The following is a 17465-nucleotide window of genomic DNA, read 5'->3' on the forward strand; positions in this document are numbered from 1 at the left end:
AATAAAACATACCACAAAGGGAATAAAGAAATTCTTTACCCAAATTAATGGCGAATTATTTTGTCATGAGAATAGGAGTTTATATTCATTTAAATGAAAGTACACAAATTGTTCTTGACAAGAAAAACAAAGCTAGCCTAGGGCAGTATTTTCATGATAGAAAAAGGCACATGTCCATGAATATCTAGTATAATATTAACAAAAACTGTTCAATTAGCTATTCATGTGCCATTGTAATGAATATTTATTTGCATCGCAACTAAGCAACAATGATACCTTTTGTTCAGGAGTTTCAGAGATTCAGAATGAAATGAGCATTGCTCTATTAGATTATGTACAGCTCATAACTAGAAAATGGGCGAAAGGCTGCCTATGCTTTTGATCTAAACTTTTAGGAAAAACTGAATGAGCCACTGACTTCCCTTTATGAGCTCACTTTTTCAACTATCTTATTTCCCCTCCCACTGAAAGTCACTTGACAAACATTTTTGCTGAAAATATATTTCTTTAAATGCATGCCTAGGACTCAAGAAATGTAATATAACTCAGAAACAACCTAAATTGTACTTCCAAATAACCACAGGACCCAAATCCAGCTGTTCCATGGAGCAAGTTTCTATATACTAATCTACAGCACAGCACAGAATGTGCCAAAACGTTAGTCTGAAGTCTGCAAAAGAATTAGTCGTCTGTGACCAGTTAGAAGGAGGTGAGAAGGAGATAAATTTAGGCCAAGCATGGGTTGGGTTAAAAGTCCCTTGCAAATGATCAGTTCAAACATTGGGTCAAAAGCAACCTGTTTCTCACCTGGAAACACAGTAAGCAGGGTGAGAGGTGCAGGAATAGGGTTGTCAGGTGAAAAAGGGACAGGGCTGCTGTGTCTTTAATTTCTCTACAGGCACGAGATCCTGTTTGATCTTGGAAGCTAAGCAGGATCAGCCCTGGTTAGTACTTGGTTGAGAAACTGCCAATGACTACAAGGAGCTGTAAGCTATATTTGAGAGGAAGGAACTGGCAAAACCACCTTTGAGTATTCCTTGCCTAGGAAAACCCTATGAAATTCACAGAGTTGCCACAAGTCGACAATTGACTTGAAGGCACACAACTAGTCGCATATACACACACAAGGGAACTTTACCTGTGCAAGCAGCACCTGTTGAAATTCCCTTTTCAGCACAATCATTAAAGATAGGAGTGCTTCACCTGGCAATGGGGAGTGGGGTAAAGAGAGAGAGAGAGAAATTGGGGAGACAAGAAAGAAAGAAAAAGAGGTTGCTCTTGTCTAATTTTGCCTGTAGTTCTGCCTAAGCAAAATACTGGTCAAAAGTTTAGCTGGGTGGAAGGACATTGCCCCAGAAAATAAGAATTCTGCACCCCCACCCATGAAATTTTCCTTCAGACCCCAAAATTCTGCCTGTCTCTTTTCTTTGGATGCTTAAACTGTATTTCTAAATACTTAATTGAAGTTTTATGTTACTACAATGCTAGAGAATTAGAAGGAGAATTTCACGGTGGAAGCCAGGTTCTTAGTGAGAAGCAATGTCTGCATTTTGCCTCCTTACCCATGACTCTGACCCTGTTCACAACCAGTATAGGCCTCCTGCATGTTTGAGCATGCAGGAAGATAAGCAAGGTTTTCTCTACATATTGATATTGGCCCAGTACAGACTGCTGGTTTGCGGTGGCCTGGGGCCAAAATTAGGGCTCAGGAGTGCAGAGTATCTGCATGCTCCTGAGCCCTAGCGCACAGCGGTGGCGCCATCATGGCAGCAGGAATGTAGCCAGGATTTTGGGAAGGGGGGAGTCCAGACTAAGTACCACCATTATAATGGGGCTTGGGTGCGGAAGTGCAGCAGAACACACCATTCATTGTATCTAATGGAAGGGGGGTCCAAACTCATGGCCCCCCTTCCCTTGGCTACATCCCTGATAGCAGCCAACCGTCCACACAAGGGCCGCCATGATGATGCAAGTGTGGCACAGCATCCGCACATCTCCATGCCATGAAAGTTTGTGCTAAATCCAACGTATTTAGTCTTTTAGACAAGAATGGGAATCGTGCACCACTCCAGATGCTGAACTTTAACTTGCAGCATTCCTCACCACTGGCAATGCTAGAGGCCATAGATCAATACTGTGGAATTCTGGGATTTGTAGTTTTGTGAGATATTTAGCCTTCTCTGTTGGTGCCACAACAAACTATAAATCCCATAACTCCATTGCCTTGAGCCATGGTAATTCAAGTGTTGAACTGCATTGATTCTACAGTGTGGCAGCAGCCGTTGATGTTGGAGCTACCACTCTCCAGTGATCCTGCTGGAAGTCCATCTACACGTCTCCCCCGTCTCTCACCACTTTTGAAATAAAAGCTTCTATGTATTGGTAGCTTTGAAAATGCTACAGAAAAGGTACAGTGAATTGCCACTGATACTTGAGCAGGCTGAGGGTGCTCCCAAGGTACTTATGGTGGGGTTGCTTTAAGTGTGAGCTGGCTCCTAGAGCTCACAGTTAATAAAGCCCCTATACGATTTCAGAAATAGGTTTAAAGGTTGGAGAGTTTTGTACATGGAGATAGTTTTAAATTTCAGGGTGTTTGTTGTTGTTGTTGTTCAGACCTTGTGATGTATTGTGAGAATTTTCTCATCAATCCTACTGCAAGCATGGGTAGTCACAGGAAGAGTGTGCAGCTTCAAAAGAAGCAGCATATGAAATCCCAGAGCCTGGCATAAGCGTGGGCACAGAGTTGAGCAGCACCCAGTTGTAAAAGAAAAGGCTGCAGCCTGACAGAAAGACTAAGTACACTAATTCAGCAGCTTCAAAGGTTGAGCTCAACTGAAAGAAAACATAAATTCTAATACTTCTTTGAAGGCAATGGAGGGAAAAAAGAGACTGTCTAAAAAAGAAAAGTTTAGAAGGATAAGTGAGTATGCCATTTTGCATGTCAGAAGCAGACAAGGAATAATAAAGATTCAGTTGTTGTTTTCAGAAAAATCTTTTCTCACAGATGTACTCTTCCTAAAGTAAGAGCTTCTGCTCTGATCATGCCTACAAGATTTTCTTAAGCATTTGAGTTGTGTTTCTTCTTTTCTGTTCTATTTGAATTTATTGATCTTTTTTGAACAAATCAATTTTTCCCTCTCAAATTCTAAGTATTGTATTAAGTTAATGTTTTTGTGAGCCACTCTGGGCACAATTTACTGTGAAAAGCAGTGCATAAATAAAGTGGAGCTTGGAAAAAAATTACTCTTTTGAACTATAGCTCTCAAAATCCCCCAGCCAAAAATACCAATGGGCCCACTGGCAGAGGGATTCTGGCAGTCCCACACTGAATGCTTATGCGCTCAATTGGGTTTTGTTGGCATGAATTTACACATGTCATGCACCTAAATAACCTAAAGGCACAAGTTCCTGTCTGGTCCTGGAAGCTAAACAGGGGCGGTCCTGGTTAGTACTTGGATGGGAGACCACCAATGAATACCAGATGCTATAGGCTGTATGTATTTCAGAAGAAGAAATGGCAAAAACATCTCTGAGTATTCTTTGCCTAAGAAAACGCTATGAAATTCATGGGATCACCAGAAGTTGATAGGTGACTTGACCACACATACTCACATACAGGATGGTATTACACTGGAACAATACACTGCAAACAACAAAACACTACAAATTACAATATATTAATGGATTCAGCAAATGGATGAATGACATAAATGAGCAAATAATTTGGGCTAACTAGGAGCAGAATTTTCCTCCTTAAAGTAACCTTCATACTGATCGCAGGTGATTGCAAATATTAATGACTTGGTTTGCAATGTCTAATTATCTTTTGCTCTACTTCTGTAAAGTCTACATATATTCTGTTCTGCAGATAGGCCACATAGTTCTAGATAAATTATGATCAACAAGTCTTCCCTGCAGAATAAATTATCTGTAATTTCTTTTTTTAATCTAAAATTGAACCAAAATGGCTTTGATAGATTTTCATGACACATTGGTTGCCCAATCATTATCACTGTGCAAATAACTGCCTAGCTGATGGTGATGATGATGATGATGATGATATTTATATTTATTTCTTACCTACTTATCGCCATGGATCAAGGTGGGGAATACCAACAACCCAGAGAAAAGGACCCAGAACAATGGATGCAATCTACAGGAAAAGAGATTCCACCTCAACATTAGGAGGAACATCCTGACAAAAAGGGCTGTTCGACAGTGGAACACACTCCCTCATAGTGTAGTGGAGTTTCCTTCCTTAAAGGTTTTCAAACAGAGGCTGGATGGCTATCTGTCAGGGATGCTTTGATTGAGAGTTCCTGCATGGCAGGGGGTTGGACTGGATGGCCCTTGTGGTCTCTTCCAATTCTACAATTCTATGATTCTATGAAACTGGGATTATTACGTGCATTTGACAATTACTATTATGTGCATTTGATAATTGGAAAGGTGAGGTTGTGTGTGTTTTAAAAGGGTCTTAATATGTAATCAATATGTAAACAGTTTTAGGTTTTGATTTGATTTGATTTGATTTGCATGTGGGCCCATTCCCACTTACCAGAAAATCCGGTTTAAAGATCTCCAAGGAAAGAGACTCCACTACACTCCGAGGGAGTTTGTTCCACTGTCGAACAGCCCTTACTATCAGGAAGTTCTTCCTAATGTTGAGGTGGAGTCTCTTTTCCTGCAGCTTGCATCCATTGTTCTGGGCCCTAGTCTCTGGAGCAGCAGAAAACAAGCTTGCTCCCTCCTTAATATGACACCCCTTCAAGTATTTAAGCATATCATTTCTTAACCTTCTCTTCTCCAGGCTAAACATCCCCAGCTCTCTGAGTCGTTCCTCATAGGGCATGGCTTTCAGAACCTTAACCATTTTAGTCACCCTCCTTTGGACACGCTCCAGTTTCTCAACATCCTTTTTGAATTGTGGTGCCCAGAACAGGTCACAATATTCCAGGTGGGGCCTGACCAGAGTAGAATAGGGCAGGACTATTACTTCCCTTGATTTAGACACTATACTTCTATTGATGCAGCCTAAAATCGCATTGGCCTTGTTAGCTGCCGCATCGCACTGACTCATGTTCAACTTGTGGTCTACTTGGACTCCTAGATCCCTTTCACACATAGTCTCATTCAGCCAGGTGTCAGCCATCCTATATCTGTGCATTTCATTTTTCCACCCTAAGTGCAGTACCTTACATTTCTCCATGTTGAAATTCATTTTGTTAGCTTTGGCCCAGATTTCTAATCTATCAAGGTCATTTTGAATCTTGATCCTGTCCTCAGGGTTATTAGCTACTCCTCCTAATTTGGTGTCATCTGCAAATTTGACGAGTATGCCCCCAATTCTGTCATCCAAGTCATTGATAAAGATGTTGAACAGCACTGGGCCCAGGACAGAATCCTGTGAGACCCCACTGGTTACTTCTCTCCAGGATGAAAAGGAGCCATTGTTGAGCACCCTTTGGGTTCGGCCAGTCAATTACAAAGCCATGTAGCAGTTATGTTGTTTAGCCCACATTTCACTAGCTTGTCAGCAAGAATGTTATGGGGAACCTTGTCAAAAGCTTTTATGAAATCAAGATATACTATATCCATAGCATTCCCTTCATCTAACAAGCTGGTAATTTTATCAAAAAAAGAGATCAGATTTGTCTGGCATGACTTATTTGTCTGAAACCCTTGTTGACTTTTTGTGATTATGGAATTGCTTTCTAGATGTTCACAGACTCTGTTTAATGATCTGCTCTAGTATTTTTCCTGGTATAGATGTCAGACTAACTGGATGATAATTGTTGGGATCCTCTTTTTCCCCTTTTTGAAAATGGGGACAACGTTTGCCCTCCTCCAGTCTGCTGAGACTTCTCCTGTTCTCCCGGAGTTCTTAAAGATTATTGCCAATGGCTCCGATATTACATTTACCAGTTCTTTTAATACCCTTGGATGTAGTTCATCAGGTCCTGGAGATTTATATTCATTTAGATTAACCAGATATTCCTGTACTATCTCTTTACTTATTCTGTGCTGAAATTCCCCTATTCTGTCCTCTGCTCCATTATCCTCAGGTTGAACTCCCTTTGCCTTTTCTGAGAAGACTGAGGCAAAGAAGGTGTTGAGTAATTCTGCCTTTTCTCTGCCCCTTGTTAGCATTTTGCCATCTTCTCCACACAGTGGCCCTACCATTTCCTTCTTCTTCTTTTTTCTGCGTACATATATATAAAAAAAGAGAGCCCTGTAACGACGTTCCTTTCTATTGTGGCAGGTGCCTGGGACTTTTATTATCCCACCACTGCCACCAATTTATGTGACGAACAACACTCCTTCTCCTTATGGCAGTCCTATGGGGTTTTCCTTTTCTCACCCCGCTGCCAACTAATTCATGTAACAAATCCCCTTTCTTATGTGGCAGGGTCACAGTATTATATAATATAGTAGCGTGGATAAAATATGTATGGCAGACCAGCCTTTGGATAAAACAAAATATGAACTTTATTTAACAAAAGGTTTGAACAGATATTTCTTGAACTAAATGATATTAAACAACTGTTCATTCAGGCACGTGTTACTTCTTACTGGTTACTATATTATCACAGTTCAACTTGCTACAGAGTATTTCTATGACCAGCTGTTAAGGACACTGACACCGTCCTTATTGCCTACTTTCCTAAGCTTAAACACCACAGTATTGCCTCTCAGGCTTATTATAATCCTTCTTTCAATTAAAGTCTCTAACTGGTTAAAAGTCCCTCTCTCTAGACTATAACCAAGTTCCGCTTTGGAACAGATGCTTCTCCTAACTCTCTCCTCAACTCAGCTCCTGCTTTTACCCTCAGGATTCTAAAAACCCAACTTCATCTCTCAACAATCTAACCCCAACTGACTCAACCCAACTGCCAAACGGAATCTTCAAATTCCTAAGCCAGCTCCTGATTGGCTTCGGGCCTCTGGCTTCTGATTGGCTGGTTTGTAGTCAGCTCGTCACAAGCCCTTTTTGTTGTTCTTAACCTCTCTAGCAAGGCTGAGTTCATTCTGTTCATTTGTGAAATGTTGGAGGCCATGGGACATTGAAAAACTTCAAGCATGTCAGATAACATAGGAGAGTTGAGACAAAATCCTCAAGTCAGAAAGGCCATTTTAGCAGAGTTCTTCTGAAGCTATTTCTACATTTCAGCACAGGGATCTGGAGGAAGATGTTCTGGTTTTTTTTACTGAGGGATGCTTTTTCTCAGGATTGATCTGCCACACAGTGGTAGGGGACTGGAGCTGCCCATGGTGGGCAAGGCCAAGCCTTATGTATGCAAACACATCCCTTTCATCCTCTCTAATATGTTTCTCTTCCTCTTTCTTTCCACCATTCTCTACACCTGGTGGGGTACTGGAGAAGGCACAGATTGCTTTTGATGAGGCCTAAATTAACACTCACAGACAGCTTTTAAATGGCTGCTGAACTGCATGAGCCATGAGGAGAGGTGGGTAAGAAATAATAATAATAACAATAACATCAGATCAAATGCCATGCTGGACCTAAGCTTTCCCCTTGCCCACCTTGGCGTTAGAACTTTTTATTTATGGTATTCTAAAAAAACCCTCCTGTTGATAGATAAACAAACAAATAAATATTTATCTATCTAAATATTGTCAGTTTCTTGCCAGTCCAGAAATTACAGAATGTATTTTCATACATACCGCATGTATCCTTTGATTAGTCTGGATGATACTTTCCCCAAGATATGGATGGCAGTGTCCAGCTGCTTCATCTGGGATAGTGAGGAGCCCAAGATACATGAGAGCTAACAGACAAAATATTATTTATTTATATGCCACCTTTCTCCTGAGCTGGCTAATAAAATATACTTTAAAAGTAATGCAGTGCTAATAACAGAATTAAAAACATCACATTAATATAACAAGTTGGAAAAAAAATAAAATCATTAAAAACATGTTAAAAATATAAATATATTAAAAACATAAAAAGGAAAGCACTCCAATAAGAAGCCTCCCTGGGTGCAATTACACATTAAAAGCCTGCTTGGAAAGATTTTTTGGTTTTTGCCTGCTGGCAGAAGGAGAGCTGGGAAGGGGCCAGCCAGGTTCATATAGGGAGATAGAGGCCCTGTACAGACTAGCACTTTGGGCTGGCTGGGGGCCGGAGTCTCCATGACGCATGCCCTGGCTCCGCCCTCAGGGTGCTATGACACCACACACCGCTCCACACTGCACACGGTGCTCCTCCAGCACTGTGTCCATATGATGCAGCACTGAAGGAGTGCTATATAGCTGTGGCACTGTGGCTCTTGCACCCTTTCCATGATGCAAAAGGAGCCTTTTTTGTGGCTCCTTTTCATGCCCTAGAAAGGCCGAATTGGGGCCACAGCGTAAGGTTGCTGCAGCCCCGATCTGGCGGAAACAGGGGCAGCTCCACGTCACCCCTTTGGAGCTGTCTGAACAGCCCGAGTCTTTCAAATAGTCTAGATTTAAGATGCAAATTAGGAAAGACTGGCTTCATTAGTCAGGCAATGGAGCATGGCTCAGCCAGAACATCTCATGGGATGGGTGAAAGCTGTCTAATGGAACTGTACTCTCTGCAGTGAGTTATATGGCAGAAGGTGGTGGGAAGAAGATGACGAAGCAGCTGATGCCTTTGCAGCATTTCTGGGGAGGATGAGGACAAGGTTGAATCTCAGCACACACCCTCTCTGAATCTAGAGCTTAGAAAAGTTATATTTTGGGGTGCACTTTCCAGAATCCCGCAGCTACTTGGGAGATTCTTGGAACTGCAGTTAAAAAAAATAACTTTCCCAAGCTGTGCTCACACTGGAGTTCATGGGGACACTTAAGAGAATTATGGAAGTCAATAGACAAAACAAATGCGGAATGTCAATGTCCTGATGGCTAGCAAGGTAAACAGGTATCTCAGGTGAGTAGAACAGTAGTTCACAGGAAAATCAAACTCTAATTAGTCCTGTAAATCTAAAGTCTAGATAATTAGTTCTAGAGCAATGTGGTAAAAGCCACACCTTGAGTCTTTCACAGGACCAAGAGAACAAACATTTGGACAACCACCATGATCAGTATTAATAAACATGAGGGTGCAACAGTTAGTGCTCTTCTACAGAAATGAATGAATGAATGAATACACCATAAGCACTTTATTCTTCTCACATAATTTCTTCTCAGTGACATTATTGAACAGGCTGTTGAAAACAAACATCGTTAAATGAGAAAAGAAGAGCAGGCGCCTGCTTAATTCCCCACTGCAACGTTTTCCCAGTGACGAATGCTCCCTAAATGGATTTAGCTTTTTGAAAAGAAGTCAGAGAGAAATTTGATGTGGCCCCCCTGACCCCTGGTAAGCACATGTATCTTCACCTGTCACATAACACACTGGCACTTGCTTACTTTTCTGCAAAGACTATTGATTTTGCTTATTGGCTGCAGGCTAGTCCATAAAGAACAAATTACAAAGTCAGAGGTCTACAGTTAGCAATTGCTTGCATGATAACAGGGAACTCAGCACTATTTACACAATGTGGTATTCACATGACCACAAATGTAAGCAAAATAAAAAGCCGAGACCGCACCAGTGTAATGGCTTCTGTTTTATCAAATAAACTAAGTCCACCCCCTTTTGCTCTCTCACCCCAAGTAAGCTAGATAGATTTTGGCTTAATCTGAGACCACATTTTTAAACTATTCTTTAAAAATTGTTTGCATATATAAAACAAGAAATAAGATTACATACTTTAGCTGAATTTAAAAAATCCTTTCTTCCTTCCTTCCTTTTCCTTCTTCTAAACTATAAACTTTTTATGGCTATAGCTGTACTCATTGTATAAATACTTCATGAATGGAAACCAGTATGTATTCTACGTGTTGGATTCAATAAACATATATTTAATAATAATAATAATAATAATAATAATAATAATAATGCAGCAACTGCTGCTATTTCTTACCTCTTGTTTCTCCCCAAAGTTTGAGGTGGCATACAAGATAGGTTAAAATACAATATATAATTGATCATAAGTGAAAACACATTAATATAAGATTAAAATTGCCATTACATATTAAAATAATCCAGATTAAAATATACCTATTTAAAATTCATAGTCCAAAATCAACTGGATGGGCCTGTCGGAAGAGATAGTTCTTTAATACAGTTAAATTCAGTAAATTTAGACAGCATATTTAGTTGTTGGATCTCTCCCTGCAGGTCATTCCATAGTTTAGAGGTGGCAAATTAAAATGTCCTCCAGGTTACACTTGCCAGCCTAGTTCTGGCCAGCTGAAATAAATGTTTCCCAGACAACCTGAGTTTACAGGGCAGATTATAGGCAAGGAGGCAGTCCTGTAGGTAACTTGGACCTAAAATGTGTAGGGTATCATAAACTGGAGTTGTTCCCATTATCAGAGCCTTCTCCCAGATAATAAAGTGTTAAATGTGGGCAGAGATACAGTTACATTTTAATGAGGCTCAGAGTCGCAGTGATAAGAAAGCAATTGCCAATGAGATGGGCAGTTGGGCAGAAGTGCAAACCTTCAAGTTGCTTCTGAACAATTATTTTTTTAAAAAAAGCCTAAAGCACCATGAGATTCTTTGTCTCTGGCTCCCTCTAATCAGATGATGGGGTAAATTTAGAATTGGACACTTATGAGTAACTGATCAAATTTGGACAGGGGAGTTCAGACTCCCAGCTACTCCCTGAACATCAAGGACTACATATACCACTGGATGTGTGAGTATTAGTAGAGAATAGTAGTAAGTATTACTGTGAGCAGGAGAATGAATTAGCTAGTCACATCAGGTTTTTAAATTCTTTCTCCTGATGTGGCTGAAATGATTTAATCTCTGTGCAATTTGTAATTTCTAATCTGTGCCTGTAGGAAAGATGTCCTTCATGTAAAAGATATCCTTTCACTACAGAATTTCCTTACTTAAAATAAAGCCCTTTCTTTTAAAGGTACTCTGACTCTCACACACATTTTCCACATGCCTTGGCTTGCCCTAGCTCTTCCCTAGGGTTGGCAAGGGCAGTGGGATGTTGCTGGGATTCCACTAGCACTTCCCTTGTGGCACTTCATTAGAGAAGAAAAGTGGTCTCAAGGGGTCCCATCCAGCTCAGGCAACAGCAGGAGGGGGATCCAGAGAACTCTCACATAGGGTTTTACAGGTAATAACCAACACTTTACTTTGCACAGAAACAAACTGGCAGCCAGTGGAGTGCTTTTAATATTTGGTGGAATAAACTCACTCTTACATAGTGACCAATCTGGCTGCTGTATTTTGAACTAATTAAAGTTTCCAGATTTGGTACAAGATAACCTAACATGGACTGCATTGCAAAAACCCAGCCTTAAGGTTACTAGGATGCACACTATCATCTTTAAGTCTTCCAAGTCTAGGAAGGGATTCAGCTATTAAGTAGTACGTATGTTATATGTGAATCCTGACCTGGAATTGGTGTAAGACATAGAATATTTAAAAACTAAATTGATATTTTCATAATCATAGGAATCAGTCAGTATTCTTTCACCACCTCTTGTCAGATCCTTAGTTTATTACTACTAATAAATGAGACATCCCCCCCCACCCGGAAACAGTTCATAACATCACATTTGCATCAGTAGAAGTAGCTATGACAATGGAGGGCCATCACTGTTGGTAGATCTAGCAATGCATCTTGGTCATTATATTTTAAGTCCTAAAGAGGGAGAGAGATACCTGTGGGATTTTCTGCTTAATATGGCAAAATATCATGGCAACTCAGTTAGATTAAGAGGGGAATAGAGAGCAAAATCTCAGGCCAATCCTTTGCTCACTTCATCTCCAGAACCTCTCCAGTCATCTCCAGAACCTCAGAATCATAATAATAGCATTTACATTTCTATACCGCTTCATAGTGAACTAAGCACACTCTAAGCAGTTTACAATGTGTGAGCCAATCATGAAATGTGTAAGAATCATGAAAAAGCAGTGGCTCTTACTTTACAAAAAGAAAAAAAAAACTGGTACATGCAGGTTTTTTTTGTGCACTTTCCCCTCATGTCATATTATGAATGTGTGGATGGAACCTGGGAGAAGGGAAAGGAATACAATGCCTCTCTCCTTTACCCATACTTTCATATAATTTCTGAGCAGGGTTTTCATTCAGGAATAGATCTAGTCCATCAAAAGGGTAACATGGCAATGGTGTATATTCATTCCTTGCATGCACATATGCAAGGAGGTTTTGATAATGCAGATAAGGGGGAGAAAGGGAATAGAGTTCTGAAGAGAACAGAAATTTCTCTGAAACAGTAAAAGATATATACTCTGTATTTCTTTGTGCACCAAAGCATGAATAATAATTACGTCTGTCTGTCTGTCTGCCTGCCTGCCTGTCAGTCACCATTTTAAAAATTCTATCCTCAAAGGCAGGCTAAAACTAATTTAGATAAATAAATCATTGTTGCCTTCATGAATTCAGCTAAATATGTTTTTACTTCACAGCTCACCCCAAATACTTGCAGCCCATCCAGACATTCAGGCTCACCTCCATTTCAGAATAGATTTGGGGGATCACTTATTTGAAAACACTGTACTTCAAAATACCTCTGTACGTGTGTGAAAAGCTTATGTGAGGGGGAGAAGGAGTTGAGCCACATAACTGCTTTAGATATTCAATACCGTTATCTGCAGCTCACATTAGGATTCTGCAGTAAACACTATGGACCAGAAGTGTGGAAACTGTTATCTATAGTTTACAGATATGTGATGCCTTTGAAAGATATGTAATGAAACTCACTCGCACAGTCCAGGTATTATAATTTGTAACACAGATGTTAAAATAATCACACAAACTGTTGTACTTTCTGCCAGTGTGACCCTGTTTCTTAGGACAATAACTATTTTAAACTGATTTTCAAATGTAACATTATTTATTGCATACTGATCCCATGTACAAAGGTTAATCAAACAGTGTAGTATTTATGAGCTAGCCACCTGACAGCTAAATTGTTAATGGATCTGTATTTATTTATGTAATCAATGTATGTAATTCTTACCACTTAAGTCATATTTTGCAGCAAATTGCTTAAGTGAATTCTTAAGGATGTTTCAGGCCAATCACATTTTTAAAAAATCATATTTGATTTGAAGGCTTGACTTTAGGAATTCCAAAGGACATTCAAAACAATAAAAAAAGACACTACTAATCTCCAGAGACAGCATTGTCACAAATCTTCTAATTTATAACTAGACATTTATGACATACCTCTCATTATGTAAGTTTCTGAATGGAAATGCTTATTATTATTCCAAGCAAATCTATCCCAGGGTGTATCAGTCAGCTTTACTGTATTGGATTCTACCTATGACATCTTTGAAATGCTACTTAAGTGTGCAGTTCTGACATTTACATAGAGGGCTGTGCTGAAAAAAAAACAAGATACCTTGTGCTTGCCATAAAAAGGGAATCCTTCTGAGTAAGATATATGAGAGAGAACACTGCTGAGGGATGAACTGAATCAGTCTTCTTGAATCTGCTGACTGTCTTACATGCTAACTGGGGAAACATCTCCACTATGGAAGCTCCTCATAACCAAGTAGGTTACCTTTCTCCTTTAACACAAACACACACACTCTCCATGCTCACTTAAGAACTGACATATTCCCAACACATGGTCTTTTTGTGGTGTCAGATGGATGGAATAAGTTTGTCATCATCCAGTATGAGGAGCAGCCACGAGCTGGAACATCCTCCACAATGATTGCTGTTACTAATTCTGCTGTGAAATATGTGGAGCATCTGCATAGGGAATTCAGTGAAGAGTGGCCAAAATAGAATTGGCTTTTATGCCCAAGCTCCTGATGTCTGGGTAAGAAGGCACAAGGCAGATCATATGACCTAGACCAATGCAGCAGCTCATCACTTTTCATGGGAGAGCAGCAAAGTGCTGATCCCAGAATTATTTGTGCTGAGGGAGCACAGATAAAGAATCTTGCAGGTGTAACGTTAAAAGGAGCAAATACAAAGACCTGATACTGTAAGAGACAGATGTTATTTTTAAACAGAAGCAAAGATCATACAAACATGTGTGCAATAATTCAAATACTCAATATTCAGATGTGAATGACTGAATCGAAAGAACTTAAATTCATGACATTTTTACATCTAAGCCTATCAGAGATGCAAAAAGTACAGATCCGTGAGAAATTCAGTACACATTGGTGAAAAATAAAAGACAAATGGAAAACTTCACTTTTTCCTTCTCATGAGAAACCAGCAGCTTTGAGTTATGTAGCTAGCCCTGTCTGTCTCATCCTTTGAAAGATTTAGCTATGCTTTCAAGAAAATAGATTGGTAGCTCCAATCAATTGATGTGTATGTGATATAACTACAGTCACTTTTATCTGAATGGCCTAGAGAAAATACAAAACATCAGGATAATAAGAAGCTAAGATAAACATAATGATTATATGCAGATGAAGCTACTTTGGGAATGCTCAATAACCTCAGGTGATAGGCGTTTAACATAACTGAAGCTTGAATAACTGGATTCCCCACTCCCAGCCCCATACATAGGCTGGCAGGGGAAACAATCATACTTTGCAGTAAATTCCCAGCTGGCTTGAACTAACCCAGTTCCACATTTTTCCTAAATACAAATATGAGTGTTTTCAACAGACAAAAATACAGTACTACATGGAACAGTTGCTTTACTCATTAAATGAATATACAGTGGGCCCACCACATCAACAAGCTAGTGATCTGCAGATTTGGCCATCCTGTGTATCACCACACACCATATTATTCAGTGGTGGTAAGTGCACATGGGCACATGAGGTCAGCACATAGAAGGAGCCTGGAACCAAACCCCCATAGAGGGGAAGAGTCCACTATAATATATAAACAAACATTGTCATAAAGGAATGCAGGTTTATTTTTCCCTGTTGACTTGGATGCTGCTTCTGTCATTTGGAATTGGGTGAAAATTTTGGTCTATGTTGTGTTTGATGAGAATTTACTAAATGACCCCAAATGACCTCTTATTCAGGATGGAAAGAATTTGAGATTTTAATGTTTTAAATGGATGAGTAACAAATTATCCACCCAGACTTCTGACTCTGAGTGCTTAACTCTTAAATCTCTGGGTTTTTTATCCACTGAAGCACCTTTTTTTCACCCCGAGATGCTCCTGATCGTCAACATCTCTGTGTCAGTTAGATATAACAAGATCCCCTCCCACATTGGGAATAGTCTCAGTACACAAGTTAGCCAGTGAAATTGGGTGGAATCTTTTTAGTACATTTCTGAAGAATTTACCAAAACTAGCAAATTTCTTCAATTTGCACACCAGAGCTGTATACTTTTAAGGTAACCAAGTACCATTCAATACATGTTTGGGAACTGTAGCATTATGAATAAGGTTCATAGCTTGCCTTTCATTGTTGTACAACATTTTCTGCTATAATACAATAGTTGCATTCCTTAAGAAGTCCATATTTTAGAAAATCACACTGTAAAAATAAGAAAACTTATGGGGAAAATAAGGTTAGGTGCAGATCTCAAAAATATAACTGATAGTTAAGTTATTTATTTAATTTGCCACAAATTTTAATGAATAAATTTTAAGTATACAGTAGAGTCTCGATTATCCAGCCTTCGATTATCCAACATTCTGGATTATCCAACATCGCTGCTCAGTGATTTCTTTACATTTTCAGAGGACTGAACTGTTTAAACAGTACATATTGTACATCACAATGTTGATCAGTGATTTCTTTACATTTTTAGAGGACTGTTTATACATTACAATGTTATTCCTATAACGTTACTGCAACATTACTTTTACTGTTACTGCAATAAAACTTCAATACGTTTGCAATTCATAGTGATTTCAAGGCTTTTCTTGGACCCTCCGGATTATCCAACATTTTCGGCTATCCAACTATCAGCCCGCCCGTTTATGTTGGATAATCGAGACTCTACTGTAAGCATAAATGATGGCTTTTACTATTGAAAAACATGAGAATAAGTATTTACGTATGTCAGGGGTGGGCAAAGTACAGCCCTCCAAGCCCCTGAAGCCCCCACTGAAAAGTAGAGAAATCCCCAATACTTTAGACAGTTAATAATGGTTTGGCACAGACAAGCCTTGGTTTGCTGCAGCAGTCAAGTGCTGTGTATATGCTCTTTCCCTTATTCTTGTGCCAGTTTATAAACCATCCTTCACAAACTCTCCTACCCTTGTTCCATCCACCTCACTCACTCCTGTCCCAGCTTAAAATTTCACCCCTTGCTTGCAAATGCCCCCTCCCTCTTCTTCTATCCACTTTACCTCATTCCTGAGTTAAAATTTCATCCCTTGCAAACACTCCCATCTCCTCTTTCCATCCACCTTACTCACTCCAGTCCCAGCTTAAATCTAACCCCTGGCGTGCAAGTGCTCCTGCCTTCCTCCTCCTTCCATCCACCCCACTTTAGTCCCTCACTTCTTAAATCTACATGACTGACAAACTGAACAGCTAAGGTGCTTAACAGCTGAGATGCAGAGAGGCACCAACTGTGAATGCTGAAGATGGAATCACACAATAGCCAATTAAGAGTTCATGTTCCGTTAATGGTATTCCTCTTTTATCCAATTGTGTTATTGCCAATTTGCACTGTAAAACCACATGTTATAGGAGAACTTACTGCACATTGCTCTATGTCCATTATACCACCTCTCTAGTCCAACACTCAAAGCACTACACACGCTGCCTCTGAACAGTAAGTATAGAAAAATCTGACTCACTCTATTACACTCAGCATTTCTTGAATTTGCTTTACCCATGATGTGTCCAAGAAAGAGTGAGAAAAATTCTCAAAGAGATTGGAGACCTATAGGGAATGGTTGAGGGACTAGACTTAGGGGCTATACAGTCCACCCCAAAGGGTCTGCAGCTGCCCCTTTACTCACGCTGCAGCCCCAATCCAGCCTCTGGACAGTTCCTTTTTGTGCTCTCCAAGGGGCGCCATAGCCATGGTGGTGTGGCTTTATGATGCCCTTTCGGTGCTGCATCATGTGGCTGCAGTACCGGAGGGGCGTCATGATGGCGTACGCCGTGTGGACCGGCACATGCCAAAATGGTGCCCTAGGGATGGGGTTAGGGCATTCAGAGTGCGGACTCTACATCCTAATTCCACCCACAGGTCTAACTCCGCCCAAAGCGCTAGTCTGTATAGGGATCTAAGTCTGGAGAAAAGAGGACTGAAAGTTAATATGATTGCCATTTTGCAATATCTGAAAGGCTCTCAATGCTGAAGATGGTCCAAGCTTGTTTTCTGCTGCTCCAGAGAACAAATTTAAACCAGCAGATGCAAATTAGGAAAGGACAATACTCATTTGGACCTCAGCCAATGAATTCAAATTAGATAAGGAAGTTAGGAAGAATGTCCATTTAGTAAGATGAAGCCAATTGAGCCCAGCAATCCAGAAGATGT

The sequence above is a fragment of the Sceloporus undulatus genome, chromosome 1, assembly GCF_019175285.1.
Source record: "Sceloporus undulatus isolate JIND9_A2432 ecotype Alabama chromosome 1, SceUnd_v1.1, whole genome shotgun sequence".
Classification (NCBI taxonomy): domain Eukaryota; kingdom Metazoa; phylum Chordata; class Lepidosauria; order Squamata; family Phrynosomatidae; genus Sceloporus; species Sceloporus undulatus.